Source organism: Camelus bactrianus, chromosome 14, assembly GCF_048773025.1.
Source record: "Camelus bactrianus isolate YW-2024 breed Bactrian camel chromosome 14, ASM4877302v1, whole genome shotgun sequence".
NCBI classification, from domain to species: Eukaryota; Metazoa; Chordata; class Mammalia; order Artiodactyla; family Camelidae; genus Camelus; species Camelus bactrianus.
Genome location: NC_133552.1, coordinates 2,315,196 through 2,330,308, shown reverse-complemented (window position 1 = coordinate 2,330,308; position 15,113 = coordinate 2,315,196). Strand labels below are relative to the sequence as shown.

Sequence of the window (15,113 nt, the reverse complement as noted above, 5' to 3'; positions counted from 1 at the left end):
AAATTGAAGTATAGTCAGTTTACAGCGTTGTGCCCTAAACATTTTCTAGTGATTTTCAGTAAAATATTTTATCTTTGACTTTCATATTTCTTTCAAGTAAACTACAGATCAATGCATTGCTTTCTGTGCCCTTTCACCACCACCACCAACAAAAAAACCATGTCGAATACCTGCTGAACAAAGTTAAAACCTGATGACTATTTGTAGCTAAATTCTTTAATCAAAAAAATATATTAACAAAGCGCTCTTTGCAATCTTAACTGAGGCCGGAATATAGCCCTGAAGTGTAAGCTTTGTCTTGTTAATCTAAACTGGTTAAACACAAATATCTGTGGTAGCACTAACGTACACGTTCCAGGTGAGCCACAGAGTCGGCCAGAGAACAAGAGCTGGATTTTTACAGCCCACGTTCTACCAGGCCCTCTGACGCTGGGAACCTGCAAAGGAGTGGGTCTTTATCACGTGCTTGTTCTTCATCTGAGACTTTAGTCTTCAAACTACACAGTTTGTCTTTCAATAACTGATAAAAACAGTATTTGAAAATGAGGTTTTTCTGTTTGCACAGGAAAAAATATGTATCTTTAAAACTGGATTGATTTTTTTTTTATTGTGGTAAAATATACATGAGGTAAAATTTACCATTAATGAGACTGAGGACTTCATTGTGAATTCTACCAGATATTTAAAGAAAAATTAACACCAATGCTTCTTAAAATCTTCCCCAAAAATGACGAGAAAAGAACTTTCTAACTCACTCTATGAGGCCAACGTTACCCTGATACCAAAGTCAGATAAAGGCACCATGAGGAGAGGAAAGTACAGACCAAGATCCCTCACAGACACAGACACAAAGCCCTCAACAGAAGCAAAAGCAGATCGAAGCCAGTGTGCAGGACAAGACTGCACACCAGCACCAAGCAGGACTTGCCCCAGGGAAGCAGCAAGGACCAACCACCCAGAGATCAACCACGTAATACGCGGTAGGTACACGCAATGGGAGCAGGCGCACCGCCAGCTCAGCCACGCTAAGAAAGCACCTGCCAAAGCCCAACCCCTCTTCACGATAAAAACACTCAATAATAAGGAAGAGTGCTTGCCTGTGCCACCCCCGCCAGCGGCTCTCCGCACCCCCAGCGCCCGGGAGGCGTGCCGTGCGCCCCCCGAGCAGACGTGGGCAGAGCCGGAGGCCGCGGCAGACCGGGGCTGGGGCCGCCGCTGCTTCCCCCCGGGCGGACTTGCTCACCTCAGACAACTGTGGTAGCACTTCCAGATCCTCCTCCCAGAATGGTCAACACATACAAGGGCCTTACACAGTGGAATATCAAGAAAACAAAACAAACAAACAAACAACTTGGATTTAAAAATGAGCAGAGGATCTGAACAGACATTTTTCCCGAGAAGACATCAGATGTCCAGCAGGGAGATGAAAAGATGTTTAACATCGCTAATCAGCAGGGAAATGCAGATGAAAACCACAGCGAGATATCACCCCCCACCTGTCAGAATGGCTATTATCAAAAAGACAAAACATAACACGTGATGGCGAGGGTGTGGAGGAAAGGGACCCTCCTGCACTGTCGGTGGGAACGTAAACTGGCGCAGCCAGCACAGGGACACTATGGAGGCTCCTGAAAGATTAAAAATAGAACCACTATATTTAAAAAAATTACTGACCTTGCCCATTGTGGCTGCCTACAAATACATTACTGAATGAATCTCTGAACTAAAATGAAACCAAAATGTGATTTTGAGAAGCGACAGCACAAAGTGAAACGGGAGGAGCAAAGCTCACTGGGCGTTCAGGACAAGCAGCGATCGGCTTTCACTCCTCAGTAAGCAAGCTTACCTAAAGTGAGAGAGTACCACCTTTCAAATGAACGACGGAAGGATGTGCCCTAGGATTTGCAGCTTTCTTGAAGGAATCATTCCGACCTTACTTCTGAAGCTTCGCCCAAATGTATATATGTAATTTTGACTCGACATCTCTGTTTACTGGAATCTGAGCCTAGTAAATACTGGCCAAACTACCTTCTAACACCTGTCCCTGGGACCGTCAGTTGTGTGCAAGTAGAAACAAACGTTCGTCATGTCAGACCGGTTTTCAAACATGTTCTAAGTGCTGAGCTTTCCAAGTTAGTGCCCCAAACGGTTTTTTATTGATTTTCCTTTTTGAACCGAGAGCCCAGCAGCAGCAGCAGCACAGCTCTGCAAGCATTTTTCTTTTGTTGAGCAGCGCTGTGACGTTTGTTTATAAATACGGAACTTCTGAGTTTCATTCTTTCTTTTAAGTCCCTTCCAGGCACCGCCCTAATTATCAGTCCTTTCATGATTTAAATACAAGTGAATCTAGGCAGAACCCCAAGGCAGCCTCAAGCTCGCTTTCTTTTAATATCCACACAGATGATTCACAAAAACAGTTTTATTACAAGCAGAACCCACCCCTGAGATGTAAACGTCTGTATCTTTACTTCCCACTCAGTCAGGCTGGGTGAAGCCCCGAGGGTGCGTGAAGTAACCTGGAGTAGCTGAAAGGCTACAGGACCAAGAACCCCGGCCCTGTGATGGCACTGAGGGTCCCTGTGGGACTGCGGGATGGCGGTGCCTCAGGGCACCGAGGGCGGTGGACCCTGCGATCCCCCGTGGAGCACCCCTGAGCCCTCTCTCGGTCCCCGATTCTGCCTTGATCAATTTCTGCTTCCCTCTGGGCTGCTGCCCATCATGGCTTCACTGCTGTTCTCAGCCTGTGACCATGCTCCCTGGGAGGAGACCGTCGAGAAAACGTGGCCCGTCCTTCCTGAAACTGGAGCCGGGAGGGTGGTGGATATAATTCCATCCACTCTTAAATGGAAAGCATTAGGAGTGCTTTATGCTTTTCCTCTCAGACTTACATACAGCGTCCTTCCTTTAGGTTAGCAGTAAACATCACCTCTATTATAAGCCGTTTAAAAAGATACACAGCCCAATTCTAAAATGGCTCGTTATTCCATTATCCTTTGAGTTAAACACAGAAAGACCAAATCTTGCAATTAAAACACTAGTGATACGAACCAAAGCCTTTGACTGCGTTCTGGGAAGCTTCCGCCAAAACATTTTTTTCTGAATTTCCTACCCAAGAAGAGGTGTGATTGGAAAAGTAGAAATTTCCTCTACATAACAGGACTATCGGTTCTTTTTTTGGCCTATCAGTTCTTATCTGCAACTTTATCTCTGCTCTTAGAAAATCTTAACAGAAGCCAGTGGAGAAACAAGGGAATTGACTGTTAACAATCTGGAGCTGACAGAGCACTATTATGAATCGAAGGGTTAAAGATAAGAACACAGTATCAGTGCTTTAATTATGTGGAAGAGTAACTGCTTCCACTTTACCCATGACCGTTACCTGACAGGGTCACTCTCCCTCCACGGGGGGGACGCGTTAGTGGCCAGGGGGTCGGTGATGGCGTGTATGTATTTCCAATAAGCTGGCTCAGGTCTGAAGTTAAGTAGGAATGTGGGGGTTTCAGATGCTCACCAACACAGCTAGCTACATTTTCTGATACCAATTACTCACTTGTGTGGTTATAAAAACTGATTTTAAAAACTCGGGCAGAAGTCACCAAGTCACTACTTGGTGTGTGTAGACATGGGCTTGGGTCCCTATCCAACTGACGCCCTATTTTCCATCCCAAACCTCGTCCAACTAAATACACGGACTCCCACTACACATTTTAACGGTCTCCGGCAGCCAAGGCCTTCCTCCTGGAGATGGCACCGCCCACAGCCACCTCGACTGCTCCGTCACCCGCCCACGTGTCTGACTAGTGCAAGTGCCGGCTGAGTCGTCAAGTGCTTGACGACTGAAGCACAGGTGCTGTGATCCTGTCAGGGGGGTTCTGTTTTGTTCCTAAGCCGAAAAGCCGCAGTACCATTTCTCTCACTGTGACTACAACAGTGAGTTCTTTGTATGTCAATGGCCAGAAAAATCAAGAATGATTCTAGAATATCCTTTTGCATCCAGCAGGGTATATACTGCTTTGAAAGCCATCTTTTCAAATCCCTGGGTCTCTGTCCTCTCCTTCCTCCCAACAGCCTCTCCTCGGTTCTCACTCCCCATCTCCTCCTCCTGTGTCCAGCGGGCCCTGACTGCTGCCTGGATGGGCCCCAGGGCTGTTCTGTTTGGACCCCACAGTGGTGGCTGGGGCTCTGCCTGTGACACAAAGGCAAGGTGTGGACTCTCAGAGCCACTAGCTCTTGCCAGCACTGGCCCAGGGACCCGAGGAGCCCGGGGAGAACCACCTGCCAGGTGTGGAAGTGCTGAGCTGGGGCGTGGCCCTAGAGCGAGGCGGTGACGTGAGCCTCGTCCCGACCAGACCTGTCGCCCCCCAGGAGCGGAGTAACTGACACTCACCAGTCACTGTTGACTCTGTAGTCAACAAGGAGTGGTAAAGATGCCTCTTTTCCAATTTCTTTAAATTTGGCCTTGGAGCTTATTTATTGAATGACCTGAAGGGCTAGAGGTCAGAGGGGATCCGGAAGTCCAACCTCAACATGCAGAAGCACCCCGGGAAGGGAGAAACTCCAGGCAGGAACTCACTCCAGGGAGGCTGAAGGTCGCCGTGGCTGAGACCTGGTCTGTTACTTAAACTCCGTTTCTGTTCTTCTTAATCTTGCTCCCAGATTACTTGGCCTGAGATCTGCTCCCTACCATGACGGTGCAGGTCAAATACGATCATGCCCATCTCTGTGCGGAAAAGGACGCAGAGAGGACAGAGAAGGCCACTGTCACAACAGAGTGGCTGGCGGGGCAGGGAGGTGAACCTCAGGTCATCAGTGCCCACAGTGCCACCACGGGGTCCACTAAAGACTTTGACCACCCTGTGCCGGTCAGAGAAGAGTCTGTTATGCCAAGAGTGAGCTCATTACCTCAGATTTCTCTTTGGCACTTGGTGGATTCTAAGTATAACTGTTTGGTACTTTAATTACGATTAACACCATCATTAACACAAAAAAATGAGCCTCAAAACAGCAGCAGATTGTCTATACCATTTCCCTGCAGAGACAATGAATTTTTTCCTTGCTTTCAAGGATGTTTTTTTTCTTTTTTGTTATCCCACAGCCCTAGAAGGTCTTGCTGAGTTTACTTGACTGAAGAAACAACGAGGCTTTTAAACTTCTGCACCAAGAAACAGAGAAGACACCATAAAAGAAACACATCATTATGGCCTCCAACATCTGTGCTAAAGGACACACGAGCTCAAAATTGTTTGGCTTCAACTGAGATGGGGCTGCCATCTGGGAATCCAAACGAAGAGATGACTGCTTAACCCCTTGCGTGCCAGCCTCCACGTGGGGCTCCAGCCCCTGTGTCCCTGGAGCGAAGGCACGAGCTCCTCACTCCACCTCATCCTGGAAGAGGCAACGCCTGGCGAGGCAGGCTTTTGCCTGAGGACTCTGCATCCTCTCGTCTTCAGGCTCTGTTATTAGTCAAGTGAATAACGCTAACTTACCTCCCTGCAGGATGTGAAGAAGCCATCTTCTGTGAAATGACTCTAAGATGATGAAACTCAAGTTACTTCCGCCCATTAACTTCCAACTGAGAGAAAAAAATGGACCTGTGTCCTGCCCAGTGGAATATGGCTGGGTCTAGACTGGAGAGGAAATTTCTGGATGGAGACTGTGTTTCTGCTCTCTCCTACCCCAGCAGAACTGACTCTGCTGTTCATTTATTTGTAACTTGACAGCTGACAGAACTTTGGGAAAGAGCATGACTCTGGGTTAGGCCGGGAGGAGCGTGTATTTCTCGAGGTTTGGAATGTGAAGGAGATGCAGGAATTCAATCGAGGAGTCCAGCCTCTTTTAAAATTATTAGATCTTCATTTAGTACATGAAAAAAACCAGGACACAGACAAGTAACTTGTCTGAAAGTTAGGTGTTGGCGGGTAGAGCTCAGAGGTAAGAGCGCACGCTTAGCCTGCACCAGGTCCTGGGTTCCATCCCCAGCGCCTCTGTTAGATAAATAAATAAACCTAACTACCTCCCCCACCACAAAAAAAAAAAAAAAAAAAAAAAAAGGAGAGAAAGAAAGTGAGGTGTTAGAACCAGAACGCAAGCCCCCTTTATAATGAAGATTCAATGAGCTTATCCACGAAAAACATCAAGCAGATGTTGGTCTGCCTTAGTCCTGGGACAATCAAACAAGGCAGTTAGGTGAGCGGGTCCCTCCAGTGCTAATGAGTGTTAGAAGTTAGACAGAGGTCTCCCTGACTTGCTGCTCAGATCTTCATGTGTCCCAGAGCCTAAAATAACAGAAAACACTCGTGACGCAGTACAATCTCATGATACGATGGAAAACTGGAGGTCACCTCTTCCAAATTTCTGTTTTGCCCAAGTTTAGGAAAAACTCAACCAAATGTTATTCTTCTGGAATTTTCTTTCACATCACAGAGCAGGCAGACTGTAACAAATATTATTATATTATTACTATAACTAATAATTAAGTAAATTAAATGCGTTAATTTAGTTAGTTAGGCTAATCACTAACTCTTGAGAGAAGGGTGGAAAGCCTGCTCTTCCAAGTGCAGAAGGACATGCGTCGTGTCAGCCAGACCTGTTGTATCTAACTGGTCCCCCTGCCGCTTTAAGGGGGAGGGTGGGGGGAGGTAATTACGTTCTTTACTCATTTAATGGAGGCACTGAGGACGGAGCCCAGGACCCGGCTCGCTAAGCACGCGCTCCACCCCTGGGCTGCACCCTCCCCCGGGAAGGGTCTTTTCAAAATGTGAAGTCAGCTCACGTCACTCCTAAGTTAACACTTCCCCTCACCCTCAGAGTAAAGAGTGGGGTCCTCACAGCCTGGGCCCTACTTGGTCTACACCCTCCCCCGAGGCCTCCACCCACTCCCTGGGCTCCTGCCTCTGCCACGGCCAGCTCCGTCCTCCTGCGCGTCAGGGCCCTGTCCTGGGGTCCCCTTGCTTAGGCCTTCCCTGGCCACCTTATTTCAAACAGTACCCCTACTCTGAGGCCGTACGAGGCCGACGCCTCGAGGACGGGGATCTCAGTCTGTTTCACCACGGGGCCCGCAGCGCCTGCACCAGCGCTCAGACAGGAGTCAGTGTATCTGTCCGTGAACAAGAGTACTGACTGGCCTGCAGGTCAGGCACAACGTCAGAGACGTGTCTTTGTGCCCTCAGATATCTGAGCTAGCCTCAGGCCCTTAGAACGGATCCCTGCCAGGCTTCCTGAGGGAATCAGACAACACAGAGAATTTTAAAATCGATCTCTCTCACTTTAAGGAAAAGCAGGCCTCCCAGGACCCTGCAGAGCTTTCTAGGAAAGACTGATTTTCAATGTACATTTTAGTTTGATGCTGAAGGTTTTGCAGAAAATCACTAACAGACAGAATTCAACATTCCACACCATAACCCTTTGGTCTCTGCATAGAAAATGAAATGTGGACAGAGAACAGTGACAGGTGCCCAGGTGAAGTTTTTCAAATGCAAGAGAAGCAAAGGATATCCAGGACAGTGGGAAGTGGTGGGGGAGAGCCCGAGGACACTCCAGGTGCCGCTGGAGAGGGCACCCCTGCGGGAGAGGACAGAGATGGTCCGCAGCTTCCCGGGAGATGCTGACGCAGGTGCGCACACTGACCTGGAGGCGGGGGGCCCTCACACACCGCCTCCGGGGAGCAACGGCCCTGCGGCGCCAGAGGGAATCACTGCTAAGCTCAGACCCTGCGTGCTCCCACTGCAGGGTTGGCAGAACCCGTGAGATGGCTTGTCCCCACGCTTGTTTATCTTCAGCATGTCTCAGGTACACACACAAATCACTGTTCCATTTGTAAAAGTCCACAAGGTAATGAAACAGGCCTGCCGGATTTTATATTTCTTTTTAAATAAACTGTACTTAATCTAACATTCATTTAATTTAGTGATGGCCTCCAACAACCCACTACCTGTTTCTTCATGAGTAAATATTTAAACCAGCTCATTGACTTTAAATGTCTAAAAGAGACTGAAGATAAAGGCCAAGAAGTTAGATTTCTAGCCACCTGGGTAATGATCAACTGCTCCCGTTCCCGGAGGACCAGATCAAAGTTTCCCGCGCCTCCAGCTCAGAGCATCTCCAGGCCCGACGGGAACACGGTCAGCGAACCAGTGAAGGCATTTAAACCGCCCTTTCCTCTGTTTCTCTTGGTTCAGCACAAAGTGAATGGCTTACAAATATTTGGCAATTTTATCCCGGGGGAACAGAATGCATGTAGAAGCACATGACTTTCAGAAACATTTTTCTCTTAAGAATTTTTGGTTTTCATAATGTTAATAAAACCAGGGCTAAGGAAAGATAAACCTTTGAAATAGCTAAATAATCATTCGGAGCAGCCGCACTTATCCCTGAGAGTGGCCAAGCCGTCAAAACCACCCAGCTATTTTCTCCAACATCCTCAGGCAAGTTTGGTATTTTCAGAAAATGGTTGTTTACCTCCACAAGTAAATCCACTTAAAAAAGGATGAACCATTTTTCGATAGAGATCATTTGAAATAAATTACAGCAGCTTTCCCTTTTCTTAAAAAGAATGTCAACAAGTGAGATGGGGTCACCCCTGCCCCACCCCTTCTGGGTCCAGAATAAAAATGCGAACTGTAACCACGGTGCTGAGTGGTATCAGAAGACCCCAGGGGTCAGTCGTCCCTCGGGGTGGGGGTAGGTCCACCAGCCTTGCACTGAATGGCACAAAATCACGGAGTCCTTGGTGGTCTGTGGTGTCCTGACCCCTCCCTGCTGGACGCAGGCTGCCACTGCTTGCTGCTCCCCCCATCTCCCCCGGCCCTCCCACCACCAGCTGGGCTGGAAGACTAACGTCCACAAAGAAGCATCAGTGGATCCCCCGGGGGGCCCATAAGGCATCCTCCGGGCAGAGAGCATTCGTGTGGGGACCCTCCCGGGAGCCCTGGCCATTTCTGTCTCCGTGGTTTCCACATCAGCCTTCCATGACCGCTATTTTAGACTGTTTCTCAACAAAGTAAGGAAAGCACATCATACTGAGGAAGAGAAAGGGAGGAAAAGCAGGGAACTCTGGTGAGTGGAAGGAAGAGCAGAGAACAGGTCCCTAAACCAGCAGACGAAGCAGCGAGCAGCAGAGGGCGTCGGCTGCCGGTGGGGCAGGGGCTCTATGATCAGCGCCCACCAGCCCCTGCCCTCCCTGCCCTCCCTTGCCCTCCTGTCCCTGAAGCTTCTGCTTCGCAGGAAGGGGCCAGATCTTGAAGAAGCTGCCCTTCTCTCTGCTTGGGAGGCACGGGGTCGCCCCTCTGTCCTCAAACAGCCCGGGGCAGCTGTTTCCTCTTCCCCGCCCGACACTTGCTCCCTCAACGTCCTCGGTAAACTGAACCCTTAATTAGCACAGAGTGGCTTTGTGGGCCCATCCTGCAAAGACTCCAGTGAGGACTCTGGGAAGTCAGGCCACTAAGCAGGAGCAGAACTCTGCTGCAGAAACAGAAAATAGACACAGGCACACCACGCGCCGTCTCCAAAGCAGACGGACGGACTTTTGGATTCCAAGCCTCTCCTCTGTACCCCCTTCTCTGTCACTCGCTCTGATCAGACTCAGTGTTTAAGGGCCCACGGTGAGCGGTCCCGGGCACTGGGACGATGGTGGGAACTGGCTTCTGAACCTCAGGAGTGCAGGTGAGACACTCAGAATTCACCACAAGGAACTTCAACACCCACACAGGCACTGATTTCCAAACACTCCCCATTTACTTCCTTTTAAATTTGTTTTCTTTAAAACAGGGGTTTACCTGGCACCCTTACTTTAAAACAATTTCGCATTGCAGGTGGAGAGACAAAAATATCAGTGCCTTTGGGCACATGAACACCCTGCGGGCACCCACCCACTGACACCCCTGTGGGACGGCTCCTGCACAGGGGTGTGAACAGAGCACTGCGACCGGGGCAGCCCTGCGGCCCAGCGGGAGCCCTAAACCCACGGGGCACCTCGCTCGGTAATGTCGTTAGACTGCCGCATGGGGTAGCGTGTGAAACACATTCACGTCTCAAGTGGAGAAAGGACACCAAATCACATGTACGGCATAATATACCCATTTTAAAAAACCCAGTAGCACAGATAGAAAAAAAGACTAAAAAGGAAACCTTGAGAATGCTGTAGTTTTGCTCTGTAAGCTCTCGTGCTGGAAAGGTTTTGTTTACAAAGCTCTCCCCTCCTTTTTTCTACTAAATTAAAAATATCATCTTCAGTGAGCAAACAATTCTTTTAAACGTTTATTTTGAAATGACTGTTATTCATTATTCACAAGATGGCCTGCGTTTCCTTTGGAAAACAATCAATCTTTAATAGCTCAATGCATTACTTACTGGCGCAGAGACCTGCGGTTTTCTGAGCGCATTAAGCCGTGTAAATTCCTGAATGCGCTGCAGGTCAGCACAGCTCCTGCCTTTCCTTCTCCCCCTTGGGGCGACTTATCTGATCTCTTATCTCTTCGGAATCACCTGGCTTGTTTTACCAAGCCCCCAAGAACAAAGCAAACATCTAGGTTAAACACCCTACAATAAAACCGCTTTGAATTTTTTCAAAACCATCTGTTCCAAACACAGCATTTGTTCCAAATTAAGTCAACATTGCTGAAAGAAATCACACAAAATCTGCATCTCTTATCAAGCCCAGGGCAGGATAGACCTCTTCTAAAATTTCTCATATATTTTTCTCTATTTTTCCTCATGCTCCAGAAGAATGCACCTTGCTGGGAGGTGACGTTACCATGAGGGGCAAAGCCTGAAGCAGGAATTTCTACGTAAAGGGTGCCTTTTTATTTATCTGCAGTTTACAGACGTCAACCAGTCATCCTCCCGACTCAGTGCTGTGGGTGCACTAATCAATTCTGTTCACACGTCCATCACTATTGTGGGGGAGGCGAGCTTAAGGCTCGTGCTGGGTGGGCAGCGGGCGAGAGCCCTTGGGTGCTGGGACAGAGGAAGGTGGCCAGCCTGAGCAGGGTCTTTGCAGCCTGGTGTTCTGGCCACTCAAGTCACCAAAACATCTACTGCAACCCCTTTCCAAGTAACCTTCACTGCTCACCCACCAGTGCAGGCGGACGCCCAGCAAGTCAACATCCAAGCCTACTGCACCCGAGCTCCTCCCGGGTGGGCCAGCTCCCAGCCCCGCAAACAGCGGGGCCCCAGGGGACGCAGGCAGGTGCGGCCATCATTTGGAAAAAGGCAGGCATGTTTCCTAACACGTCTCCATTCAGTTCTACCTAAACCCGCCAACGTGGGCATGACTGTCCCCATTTTCCAAGGAACAAGCAGAGGTTCGAAGTGGTGAGGTGCCTGAAGGGATACCATCCATACAAGGCCGAGCCTGGACGTGAACCCAGACTTCCAGCAGCAGGTCCCATGTGGTGTCCCCCCTCACTCCTCTGGTCTGAGAGATGCCAGGGTTCTGAGGACTTCTAAAGACTGGGCCAATAATAAATAGTCATGGAGGAGAGAAACGTCCTTCCAGTTTTTAAAATCACCTTACAAGGAATACAGGTGTGCCTGACAAAGAGAGGGATTCATATTCAGGTGTTCTTTACTACAAACCTAGCAGCAGAGAGCGGACCTAGTATCTGACAGCTGACGTCTCCCCACCCGTTACGCTGTGCCCTTTCCTGTCGAGGGGGGCAGGTACCCACACTCGCTGCTGATCTTTGGACCACTGCCTCTGCTGAACACCACGCCCCTGGGCAGCCACTTGGAACTTTTCAAGACAGCAACTCCTCCCAAACGCCGGGAGATGAGACCTGAGCATCCAGGGTGCCCTGCACGGTAGGAGGAACGAGGGAGGGGGCTGAGAGCTTGGAGACCCTGCCCACGCCGGATGCTGCAGAGAACACTACAGACCCCTGACTGTTTCGTACGTACAACAGCCTGAAGCCGGTGGGGGCCGCCCCAGTCTACAGAGGTGACACCTAGCCCCCCAGGAGTTCAGTCACCTGCCAGTTACCCCAGCCAAGACAAGGATGGACCTGGGTGGCCCTCTGGAGAGCGGACAGAAGTGTAGGACGTTTTCAATCTTGCGTTTTCTGTTTGCCTGGAATCTCAGGAAGCAAACCTCTGGTTTGTTTCAGGCATTATCTAAATACGAGACAGCGTACTACGTTCATTACAATTACCCTGGTGTTGGTAACGCAGACAGTCGCCCTTTTAAAGACTCGTCTGCGTCTGCTCTAGGCTGCACATTTCGGGTACAGCTCACGTGTGTCTCGGGGCAGCTTCAGAGGCGGCCTGAGCCGCCCCCGCGGCGGATGCCCCCACGGTGCCAGGGGAGAAGCGAGTAAGGCCCCCCTGCAGCCACAGCCCGGTGGGGCCTCGGGGCCCGCTCTTCTCTAACGGCCCCCGTCCTCTCTGCAACGAGGCCCTCCAGCACCCGTGCGGGCCCAGCCTCGCCTGCCGCCCTTCTGTTCTCTCGTGTGAGACGGTCAGCCCCTCAGCTCGCTCCTTCCCTCCAGCCTGCACGTGAGCAGATGTTCTCTCATCTAAAACCAAAGCCAAACAGAATGTGTCCCGCCCGCACATGCCCCGCGCCATCTCCGTCTGGACAGAGTCCTCTGAGAGCACCTCCACTCCTCCTCTCGCTCTCCCTGCCCATTTCGCAGTCGTCTAACTCCCAGGGCCATTACTCACTAAAACCGTCCTCAGAGACCTCGCGGGGCTCCATCCCAGGGTGCTTCCAGGCTCAGCAGACTGGACCCGCACAGCCGCCCGGGGCTGCAGGATGCTCAGCTCCCCGCTGCCTCCTTCCCAGGCTCCCCCTCCCCTGGCGGGTCCTCTCCATCCTGCTCAGAAGTCCCGGGTGGGAGAGCCTCCCTCTGGCTCCTGTGTCATCATCCATCACCAGTTCCTAGAGCTATGGATCCCCCCGGCGAGGACGGATCAGTCACAACGTGCGCCAGGCGTGTGGTGTCTGAACAGCGGTTCAGAGGAGGGACCTGACAGCTCCCCACCACGCTGCGTGCTCGGTGAAGGACAGGACTGGGTCGCCCTGTGCCCCTCAGTGTGCCGCACGCCCAGTGGGCACCAGACATTTGCTCAGCAGGGAAGTGTGCCTCCCAAGACGATGCTATTTCCCTGGACCAATCAGATTCTCCCCTTCAGGAGCCTGAACAGCAGCCCACAGAGTGTGGGGGGAAACCAGGGGACGTAAGCCGGTCCTGCAGGCTGAGAAAGCAGCTGTGGGAGCCTCCAGCTGCGGGGGCCACAGCCCCCAGACTCCAGGGCCGCCTGGGGTCCAGCCTCTCACTATGAGGTGTGTCCCTGAAACAAGCCCCAGCACTCCAGGTAGCCTGTGTGGCACCACCATCTTCAAGCCTAGTGGCCAAACAACACAGGAACTCCTCCGGGGAATCACTGCAGAAGCATTTCTCCGCGGATGAGTGGAAAAGCTCAAAGCAGAAGAAATGAAAACATAAGGCGCCTTACATAATTTCCCCCAAAGACTTCAAGATCTCTTTTGAGGAGATTAGTTGCGTTCTGGAATTATTCCCAAGAACTGTGCCAAAGGCAGCAAACCTTCCTTTAGAGAGATAAGGATTAAGGCTCACTGAAGACCACCAGACTGTGGTTTCATAGTTCAAAAGGCTATTAGCTGTGCATGCTGCATTTCTGACTCTGAAAAATAATTTTTTTCCTTTGCTTTCTAAAAAGTTTCCTATAAGGAGAAATACATCTATACATATAAATTACACTTGCCTGTTTTCTTTTCAAATTGTAACTTACTCAGGGCTTTACAAGACATTAAAAGTTAAATGTGAAATCTATGCTTAAAGGCTAATTTATGATGCCCAAACTTAGCCAGATCCCCAAAGGCAAAAATTCCAATGCCTCAGACTTATGACTAGATTACATTAAATTTAAACCCAATAAATTAAAGGAAAAAAAAAACCCAGTACTTTCCAACTCTACACTGGGCAATACTGATCTCTTTACTAAATCTTTTTATGGTGGTTTGGGATGAAGAGCATATTCTTTGCTTTCTGGATAAAATGATGGCTGAGCTGACCCACGGGCAAGGCCGGGTTGCCGCCATGTTTTAATTGGCAAGAAGACGTGTCCTTTGATGGGCTGTATTGCAAAGAGAGGCTTTCAGTATCTCCTCTATGTCAGAGTTTTAGTTTTTGTTAAATGATGAACATTAAAGCTAGCAATACAAGAAGAATTCAACATGGAGTGGATCACGTCAGCCAACAGAGGACAGACTGGACAGCTGGGTTCTTCTCAGAAGACAGTAGGGAGTGATGGGAAGGACACGGTATCTGGAGCCAGACAGACCTGGGGTTGAGTACTGTCTCTGCCAAGTACCAGCCAACAACGGAAAGTTACCAGCCCCCTGGAAGTGCCGTCCTCACTGACGAATGTGACTGATGCTGGGACACTGAGAAAATTAATGCAAATTGTGACCAGTACACAGCAGGCATTCAATATGGCAATGAATTGTTTGGCAAACATTGACCTATTATAAAGACTCAGGTCAAGGTACACTTCTATAAAAGTTAGAGTCTTCCATTCTTTCTGCCTTTCCATCACTTCAGACGCAGAAAGTGATGCATTTTGGTAAAGGGCATAATTATGTGGGCTGCAAAATTCCATGACACTCTTGGAAACCAACGTACCATGTGACCTTGTCAAGTAACGAGATAACTTTCAGTTAATTTAGAGGGGCTTCTGTCCCCCAGAGAAGCAAGAGGAGAGATTCCATGCACGGAAATGCTATCAAAGCAACCCCCAGGTGAACATCTGCGTCACTCACGCTCCCCCGGAAGGCGAGAGTTACGTATGCAGAGCGTGCGCCCTCCCCGGCCTCCCTCCTGGACTGCGCTGTCCCCACAGCTCAGGAGAGCCCTGCTCAGCAGACAAGCCCGAGCACACCTGGCTCCTCTCCTGGCCCCCCGCTCCTGGGTTTCCAGCGGCCAGATCTGGGCTCAGAATGAAGAAGCCAGAGAAGCCGCCGTTTCCTGTTCAAAATCAAGGCAGGCTGATAATTTGTAACAAATACCTCTTCTATCTAAGGAAAAAGTATGGTCAGAACATTCAACTAATGTTCATACAAAGAGGAAAAGGCACAATTTTCTCTTTACCAACAT

The 15,113-nt window shown here is 49.8% G+C and overlaps 1 protein-coding gene across 6 annotated transcripts in view; it reads right to left on the bottom strand.

Annotated features, from left to right (window-relative positions):
• TNFRSF19 (TNF receptor superfamily member 19) overlaps positions 1 to 15,113 on the bottom strand; it is a 68,856-nt gene that overhangs the window by 16,157 nt on the left and 37,586 nt on the right. The gene's annotated exons all lie outside the window — the stretch shown is intronic.